The sequence below is a fragment of the Pristiophorus japonicus genome, chromosome 11 (assembly GCF_044704955.1).
Source record: "Pristiophorus japonicus isolate sPriJap1 chromosome 11, sPriJap1.hap1, whole genome shotgun sequence".
NCBI classification, from domain to species: domain Eukaryota; kingdom Metazoa; phylum Chordata; class Chondrichthyes; family Pristiophoridae; genus Pristiophorus; species Pristiophorus japonicus.
In genome coordinates, this window is record NC_091987.1 from 199,245,683 (window position 1) to 199,255,951 (window position 10,269).

Consider the following 10,269-nt stretch of genomic DNA (forward strand, 5'->3'; position numbering starts at 1 on the left):
GTTGTAATCAATTAATCAAGTGTCCCCTGATTAAAGGGGGGGGGGGGAACACACCAAACATTTTCAAATAAGTGCCCCCTTGTTTTTTTTTTGAGGGTCAACTCAATACATCCATTGAAAGAAAGACTTGAATTTATATAGCGCCTATCACGACCACCGGACGTCCCAAAGCGCTTTACAGCCATCGGAGTACCTTTGAAACGTAGTCACTGCTGTAATGTACGAAACATTCAACGCACTATCAACATTGATCAATTATACCGCTTTAATCAGAATATAAAACAGTTCAGAATTCTGCTGTGTGTGTCACTGAGAAGGTACTCTGTCGACTCAGTATCTTTATCAGGATCAGGTGTAGATTGAGATGTGTCTTCATGTAGTTTTGATGCTGATATCATTTGCTGACATTGACCAGCGGAACACACAGGCTCGCATCACCAGGCAGCCCCTTCACTGGCTAGGCAGCAGCAGCGATTGATCACCGTGCTGTCCTTGCTTTCAAATGATTTCAGTCTGGGAGGAGACAGCTTTTTTTTCCCTTGGAGAGTCCCGCACCCAAAACTGCCCCACTGCCGGCAGACTGGTTCAATCTGTGAGAGACAAGCTCCGTGTTTAAATCGTCGGTCGGTCTCCGAAATCTGCCCGGCAACGCGCTGTACATCACTTCATCGACCACAGCGAGCACCGAGTCACTGAGCCAGTGACACCGGTCTTGGGTATTTGGGAAGCTGTTGGGACTGTCTTTCACCAGCCAACTTTATCAAATAAATCAAGTTATTTTATGAATGAAATCTCCTCCACGTCGTGCCCCAGTTTGCTATATTTCTGCTTTTCTTTCTGCCCCCTCAAGTGTTTCCTGATGTTATATACCTGCCCCATTACTCGCCGTCTCTTTCACGCAAATTCCCGCTCGAACTTGACTTTCACTAAAGAAGAGTTTTGCAATTTGCCACATGGTGGCACTATTGTCTGCAATATCTATCATAATTTAGTTACAATATAAATTGTAAAGCTTTCTCAATAAGTCATTTATTTTTGCTTAGAGCTTCATAGCGCAGCATATATATTTTAATATCGTTTTTGGCGGACAGAAGCAAATAGATTAAAAAAAGCCGCGTTTGTAGATGATGATGGTAAACACAGGCTACTCAAACATTCAATAACTACAAGAGGAAACGAGTTGTTTCACGCGCAGCAATAAACACGAACAATATAATAATAAACTGCAAATTATTATGCAGTATGAATTCCTGCCTCGTTGAAAGATGTTAATCATTTCAGATACAAAACTTATACATATAGACTAAATGACACCTCCAGATCACACCGCCAGATGGCAGTGTTGGTCTAATCTTGCCAAAGTATAACACAACATAGGAACAGGTATAGCACATTCAGCCCCACTATTCAATGAGAGCATGGCTGATCTATACCTCAATTCCATTTACCCATCCTTGCTCCATATATCTTGATGTTCTTACCTAACAAAAATCTATCGATCTCTGTCTTGCAAGTTTCAATTGACCCAGCACCACAGTCTATTGGGCGAACGGGCTCCCAATTTCCACTACCCTTTGTGTGAAAATATGTTTTCTGGTTACACTCTTAACTGGCCTGGCTCTAGTTTTAAGAGTAAGCCCTCTCTTTTTCGATTTTCCCACCAGAGGAATTAGATTATCTGTGTCTAACCAATCCAATCACAGTACTATTTTAAATACCTCAATTAGGTCACCTCTCAACTGTCTAAACTCAATGGAATAAAAACCATGTTTATGTGACATGTCTTAATAATTTAACCCTTTAACCCCTGGTATTATTCTGATGAATCTGTGCTATATCCCCTCCAAGGCCAATATATCTTTCCTGAGGTTGGGTGCCTAAAACTAACCCTAACTCTAGGTACTCCAAATGAGGGTCTGACCAATGCTGTGTAGGGGGTGGTTTGACCCATCCACCTCCACGGAGGTGTGTGGGGGGCCTGACCCATCCACCTCCATGACACGAACCTGGTATTGCAGTACTTCCAGGAACGGTGCAGTGGCTCTAGGCCTTTTGGCTAAGAGCATTGGCGCAGAGTGATCCTTGATGTGTGCAAGGTGACCTCTGGCGTTTGTGATCTGACAAAGAATTGGAAAGATTGGCTACGAAAAATAAAAAAATAAAAATTGGCTAAGGAGGTGGGTGGGGTGGCTTGACCTATCCACCTCCACGGAGGTGTGTGGGGGGCCTGACCCATCCACCTCCATGACACGAACCTGGTATTGCAGTACTTCCAGGAACGGTGCAGCTTTGGCTCTAGGCCTTTTGGCTAAGAGCATTGGCGCAGAGTGATCCTTGATGTGTGCAAGGTGACCTCTGGCGTTTGTAATCTGACAAGATGATCTGACAAAGAATTGGAAAGATTGGCAACGAATAAAAAAAAAATAATAATAAAAAATTGGCTAAGATCATGCGTAACTGACCTGACAGGGGAGTAACCATGACCAGAAAGTGGTTCTCCCTGGATCAGGAAGGTGGTTCTCCTATGCTTTTTGGAAATAGGAGGTGGGTGGGGGGCACACATCCATCTCCATGGCACGAACCTGGTATTGCAGTACTTCCAGGAACGGTGCAGTGGCTCTAGGCCTTTTGGCTAAGAGCAAAAACATTGGTGCAGAGTGATCCTTGAATGGGCCCAAGGTGACCTCTGGCGTTTGTGATCTGACAAGTTGATTTGACAAAGAATTGGAAAGATTGGCAACGAATAAATTAAAAAAAATCACTTCCTTTTGAATTTCAACCCCCTGGAGATAAAGGTCAACATTTCATTAGCATTTTAAATTACTTGTTTGCATCTGTGCACAGGTGCACATATCTAATTAAAAGCTTCAAATGTGCCATTGCTGTATTTATAATTTATTAAAACTATGTAATGCCATATATGTTTTTTAATTAATATCATTAAAGAGATTGCTCAGATAAATTATCTATTTCTAACACTGTTGATAGGGTTCTTGCATTTGGTGCATTTACTTAAACTATCCACCAGGTGGCAGCATATATGTTTTTGTCAGATAATTACTTTTTTCAGCCAATAGGCCTGTTGGTACAAAGTATAAATAAAGAGCACCACGTGTATAAAAAATTCTGATATATAAGTTGTACTTAAGCTTCAGTAAATTGAGAAAACATAAAGGATGTATAATTGAATAGATTCTGAGAAGGATAGACATTTTCTCAGGCAAAAGCAAACACACCTTTAAGAGTAAGCATTCTCCAAGAGGAGATTATTTCTGTGGGGAATCGTGTGTCTTGCACCATTCTGTTGTATTTTTCCAAGATAATCTCAGTATGAATTGTACTACAGATAAATTATGAGGTCACAAAGTTTCAGATGCAATTAAGCACATATACCTGAGATTTGTATATAAGATAATCATTCCTGGTAGCTGACTATTGCTGATAGTGGACTGATTCACTCACATTGAATTCCATTCATTTAGTTAATGTCCATCAGCTGTAAAGTCAGCTAATTGTAATGGTGTATTCTGGGCAGGCCACATCGTTCGCACGCCAGACACAAGAGTCCCAAAGCAAGCGCTCTACTCAGAACTCATCCACGGCAAAGGTGGGCAGTGGAAACGTTACAAGGACACCCTCAAAGCCTCCCTGATAAATTGCAACATCCCCACTGACACCTCGGAATCCCTGGCCAAAGAACGCCCTAAGAGGAGGAAGTGCATCCAGGAGGGCACTGAGCACCTCGAGCCTCGTCGCCGAGAGCATGCAGAAATCAAGTGCAGGCAGCGGAAGGAACGTGCAGCAAACCAGACTCCCTGCCCACCCCTTCCCTCAACGATATTTTGTCCCACCTGTGACAGAGACTGTGGTTCTCACATTGGACTGTACAGTCACCTGAGAACTCATGCTAAGAGTGGAAGCAAGTCTTCCTCGATTCCGAGGGACTGCCTATGATGATGACGATTCTGGCCTCCAAGGTTGCCTTGAAACAAGAACAGCAGCTCCTGATTAAAGAAAAGCGGTGAATGTTAGTACTCACAGTACCGAGGCACTGTGCCTGTTATACTGTTTACCCCAGCATTTAATCTACGCTGTCTAATGGTGCCTATCTTCAGAAACACTGTTCATGCTATTACAGGTAGTGTCAGCTGTGGCTCAGTGAGTAGCAACCTCCCCTCTGAGACAGGAAGTCGTGGGTTTAAATCCCACTGCAGGAACTTGAGCACATAATCCAGGCTGAACATTCCAGTGCAGTGTTGAGGGAGTGCAGCACTGCGGGAGGTACTATCTTTCAGATGAAACATTAGACTGAGGCCCCGACAGGTGGATGTAAAAGATACCATGGCGCTATTTGAAGAAGAGTAAAGGGTTCCGCTCCCCCCCCCCACCCCCCACACACACACACCCCAGTGTCCTGGGCCAATATTTATCCCTCAACTAACATCACTGAAACAGATTATTTGGTCATTTATATCATTGCTGTTTGTGGGAGCTTGATGTGCACAAATTGGCTGCCATTCTTCGTACATTATAACAGTGACTACTCTTCAAAAGTACATGATTGGTTTGTATGTTGGTAAAGCATTTGGGGACATCCTGAAGATGCTATATAAATGCAGGTTCTATCTTTTACAGATCAATACCCTCTCTTAGTCTTTGGCCTGGTGCAGGTGAATGTGGAACAGGCCTGTTTTTTTCCCCAGGTCCACCTCAAGCCACATTCTGCAATGAGTGAGCACAGATTGTTCAATACTGTGCTGAGAGGTCTATTGTTTCTACTGATAACTGCTGACCAGTTGCGGGAAATTCAGAGCTCTGTATGTTTTCACTCACAGGTTATTAACGTGTAACCAAGAGGGAACTATTTGTAGTTCACTACTATCATGGATATCAAAGGTTTTACTATTTTTCTTTTCTACATTATAACAGTGACTATACTTCAAAAGTACTTCATTGGTTGCGAAGTGCATTGGGACGTCCTGAGGGCGTGAAAGGTGCTATATAAATGTCAGTCTTTCTTTTTTTCTTTGAATCAGGGTTTTTAAAAATTCATTCACAGGATGTGGGCGCCACTGGCAAGGCCAGCATTTATTGCCCATCCCTAATTGCCCTCGAGAAGGTGGTAGTGAGCTGCCACCTTGACAGCTGAGTGAGGCCATTTCAGAGGGCAGTGACCCGGAGTCACATATAGGCCAGACCGGGTAAGGGCGGCAGATTTCCTTCCCTAAAAGACATTAGTGAACCAGATGGGTTTTTAATAACAACATGTTTCATGGTCACCATTGCTGACACTAGCTTTTTATTCCAGATTTATTTAACTAAATTAAAATTCCCCCTAGCTGCCGTGGTGGGATTTGAACTCATGTCCCCAGCTTATTAGTCTAAGCCTCTGTGTTACTAGTCCAGTACCATAACTACTATGCTACCATTCCCTAGGTCTCTAAACAGAAGAATGGTCCAGAAATCACGTGAGGGTGAAGTTACTCTATTACCATAAACACGAGAATGCCGATTCCTCTATAATTAATGGATCGGTACTGAAATCACATTTAAGAAATTGATTTTGAAAGCCCCACATTCTACAATGTGGGTCATCAATTATAGACAAAAGCAGATATTCTGTTTTTTTTATTAAAAGAGGGCTTTTAATAATGTTTTGGAGTATGAAGTGTTGGGGCAGTTTCATTCCCACCAACTCCTCCAAGCTTCCAGTCTCAGTTGTGGGAAGCACTAAACGAAAGCCAGGCTGGAAGAGGCCTAACTGAGTGATGTATGCAGAGAATCCATCCTTAAATCTTGGGCAATACTGAACATTCACTCGCATTGAAGCACTGTGTTTTGCCTCGGAGATGCTGATCCCGGCTCGATACAATAAGAAGTAGCTGAAGGCAGACCTGCCACATACTACAGGCCAGACCCAATACGACAAGTCTCTTGTTCGCTGCCTTGTCACTCTGAAAGTTTGGCATTTCTACCCAGTATGGGGAGTTACAAACAATGTTTTTGTACATTGTTCCTGGGGAGAGTTACTTGAGATTGAACGTACTTCCCTCAGAGTATTGTTCTGACGTGATGGATGTCATGCAGGGACATTTAATGGGAAAGACAAACATTGCTGTCTGGAGACCCTGACCCTTGACAGAGCATCAAATATATTTGCAGCACAGACAGCAGAGGGCATGTCAGTCCCACCATGGCTTTATAATAACCAACATTTTAAATACTTACTGTAGCACTGTGTTGAGTGCGATCAATTCATCGTGATCTTTACTGCAAATGGATGCACTGCTCATATTGCAGTCCCTCAGAGTGCAGTGCCTGTTGTTGTGTCTGTCTTGCTACAAGGCTCAAAGGATGGGAAGTTAATCTTTATTCTTTAAAGCAGGAAACAAGCTATAATTTAGTACATGAAACATTTGAACCGAAGTGCACATACCCATATGTATCTTCAAAAAAGTGTTGTTAACATTTTAGCCTGGAGTTAACTTTCAAAGCCATTGAGAGTCTCACAGATAGGGTATAACCATCCTGTGAAGAATGTAAGCCCTAAGCTCTGGAACTCCCTCCCTAAACCTCTCCACCTCGCTACCTCTCTTTCATCCTTCAAGACATTCCTAAAAACCTATCTCTTTGACCAAGCTTTTGGTCACCTGCCCTAATTTCTAATTATGTGGCTCGGTATCAATTTTTTTGTCTCATAATACTCCTGTGAAGCGACTTAGGACGTTTCACCATGTGAAAGGCACTATATAAATACAAGATGTTGTTGTTGTAAATTACTTCTTGATTTTCACATGTGGTAGGAAGTTCTAGCTAAACAACATCTAACTCAGTATCAGTGATATGATTTCTTGAGGTGATCACGGGACAGGGCCTGCACCTCCACTACAGATTACAAATAGGTAACACAGTGCGTTGTACAATACAAGATCCTGGAATTCGCTGCCTAACAGCACTGTGGGAGTACCTTCACCACACGGACTGCAGCGGTTCAAGAAGGCGGCTCACCACCATCTTCTCAAGGGCAATTAGGGATGGGCAATAAATGCTGGCCTTGCCAGTGTCGCTCACATCCCATGAACAAATTTTTAAAAAGAAGGTAAGTAGGAAGGTGCCAAGGTGTTGAAGTGACATTGGAAATGTAAACACGAATAAGTTCCCAGCATAATCAAAGATGCTAAATTCATTAATTCCTTTAAAAAAGAGCTGGATAGATTTCTGGTTAACAATTATATTGAAGGATTTATGGATAAGTGTAAGGAAAGAAAGATTTGCATTTATCTAATGTCCTATCATGCTGTAAGAATAAAAGTGTTTATTAATTATTAAAATTGATTCTGTGTATGTATAAATGTTAAAAGTATAGATTATACGGAAAGGCCTGTTTGTGTTGAAACAAAATGAAAGCCCGCAGTTTGCCAGCATGGGCTGAGTTTTGAAAGAAATAAAATGGAAGCCCACAGAGCTGCCGCATGGGTTTTGTGAGTTGGAAAGCCATTTAAACCAATCAAGAGCCAGGCCAGACAGCCACATGCGTGAGGAGAGCCAATAAGAAACTGCCCTGGAACCAAGGTCCAATCCTGAGGTTTTCGGAGGGACAATGTTTTTCGAGAGGTATAAAGAACTCAGTCAAAGACTTTTCTCTCTCGCCTCAACCAACCAGCTAAAGGGAAGTAACATATATCACTCTTTATTATAACCTCATTGTATCTGTTGTAACTAAGATGGATGTGCATGTGTGTGTGTTTTTTTTAATAAACTGTTCCAATTGTTTTAAAATAATTATCTCACTGTCAAATTTAATGCCAGAGATTTAGAAATCTTACAATTGGTGGAGAATGTGGGTAACTGGCGAGACAGCTTTTTGATGATTCTTTTTGAACAATTGGAAATCTGGGGATTTGCGATTCTAATCTGTGTTGCGAAGTAAGCTAGAAATGATTAAATAGATCAAGAGAAATTGCGTCTTAAGGAGGGATCGGTCATGGACAGAAAGCCAACAATAAAAAGAAATGTTGAGCTAGTTTATCAGGAGAAGTTGTCCAAAAAGTTCCAAGCCATAGAAGAGTTAAAGGCTCAGGCACGGCACATCCACGAGGGTCAACCTGCGTCATTTGGGGAGATGGTGAAACTTATCCAGGAAAGGGTAGATAAGGGAGAGCTAAGGCCAAAACGGGCAAACAGTCTCATGGCATTCAATGCATTTTATTGTGCCCTGAGAGATGAGGAATGATAGAGAATTCAAACAGGCTGCATATAGACAGGCTGTGAAAATTCACAGACAACAAGTCAGTGAGTGGTAGCATGTTCCATTAAGCCATCAATCAACTTGACATTTTCGGACCTTGGGTAGCGAGCCAATTAAAAGGTTAAAAGACTTTCAATTGAGCCAATAAGGTCAAAGAAGGCGAGTTCTTTTCTGTAAATTGAACCCGGTATAAATACAGCCATTTTGACCATGTGGTCCCAGAAGAACAAAGACCTGGCTTAAAGCCAAGAACTTGTTATTGCTCTCTGCCAAGATTAAAAAGTTAAAACTACAATCGGAGTTCGTATTTCATTGGAAATTAAGAGATCTAACAATTTTGGCGTCACGAACACGATCGCTGAGGAAAGAAATTGAATTTTGGACATCGGACCTACATATTGAGGTAAGGACTCCTCTTTTTAAAAAGTCCTCAGTCAAAAGTCTAAATTCACCTCTCCTTCTACGCGATTCCGAAAGACTCCGGTTTGCGAACCCTCCGGTTGGTAGTCGGCTCGAGGTTCCATGGATGTCTAAACTTCGGCAGTGTGTTAGTTAATTAATCACCGACCTATTGATCGGCTAGAAACCTATGACTCGAGACCCCAGTAAAGAAATTATGGCAGCAGGAGATAAGAGCAAAGAATTGCCTACAACTGTTAAAGGTGGGCAGGCACCACCTGAAGTTTCGCTAGATTTAATTCTCGAACAGTTGAAAAAATACATAGAGCAAAAATTCAATTTATCTAAAACCTGTATTAAGATCGAACAAAAGTATGGAACCTCCAAAGGACAATGGTCCTTGGACGAGATTAAAAGGGTCTGGGGAAAAACGACCCGTATGAAAAATAAAGAGCGAACTAGATGGTCCCTAGCGGTTATGGGCCAGATCCGAAACCGGAATGAAATTATAATGCATTCCGATCGAGAACTGACCAGTACAAAGGACCAATTGCAGCAGTTTGTGCACAGCTGCGACAGAAAAAGCTTGAACTTGAAAAGCTGGAAGCGGAAGTTAAAGATCTTAAAGGTGAAATTAAAGAATGGAAAAAATCATTAGGTCAAGAGACAGTAATAGGAAAAGGAAAATGTATTGATCAATTCCCAGGGTACCCATATTTGGATAAATTAAAAGCGCAAACCCGAAGACACGACCGAGGAATAGATACGGATTCTGAATCCTCCGACAATACAGTGTCGGAGGATGATGAAGAATTAGGGGTGTGCTTTGCCCCGTTTAAAAAAAGACGAGTTGTAGTTAAATCAGAAGAGACTGTGGATGAGGGCGGAACCAAAAAAACGAAGAAAAGGGTGTATAAAAAATACTTAATTCATGATCCGGCAGACCCAGAGAAAATTGATAAATGGTCCAAGGAATTGCCCAATCCAAAGAAAGGGGGAGTAAAAACGTGGGACCAATTGGACCGCTTAAGAAATATATATCAACTTCATCCCTGGGACGGAGTGCAAATTTTGACCATAATGATGCCAAAAACACAGGGAAGAAAATTGCACGACAAGGTAGAAGAAGCTTTGGGGCAGGATGAGCAAGATTTAGACGCAGGATGGGAGGCGATTAAACACTGGCTGCAAGCCTTCAGTCCAGCTAAGACAGACTGGGGAAAAATTGCAGCTTGCCAACAGAAAGGAACAGTGGAGGTCCTGGAGTATGACGAGCGGTTTAGATGCACGTGGCTAGAACATTCTGGTATGAATAATACGGATGAGAAAATGGATGAACAAGTGTTTGGACCTCTGAAAGCAGCTTTCGTGGCAGGTCGAAAGCCAGAACTGTCCAAAATGCTTAAGGTAGTGTTACCAGACTGGGAAGGTAGAGGAACTACCTTTGCAGCATTGGTGGATCGATGTAACCAATTAGATCGGGATATGGGAGCTAAAGTCCGAGCTGTACAGGCTATGGGATGGAAATCCCAGGATTCCGATAAACAGTTATTAGGAAAATTACCCGGAAAATGTCATTATTGTGGGAAAGAAGGTCACTGGGCCAAGATGTGCAGGGCAAA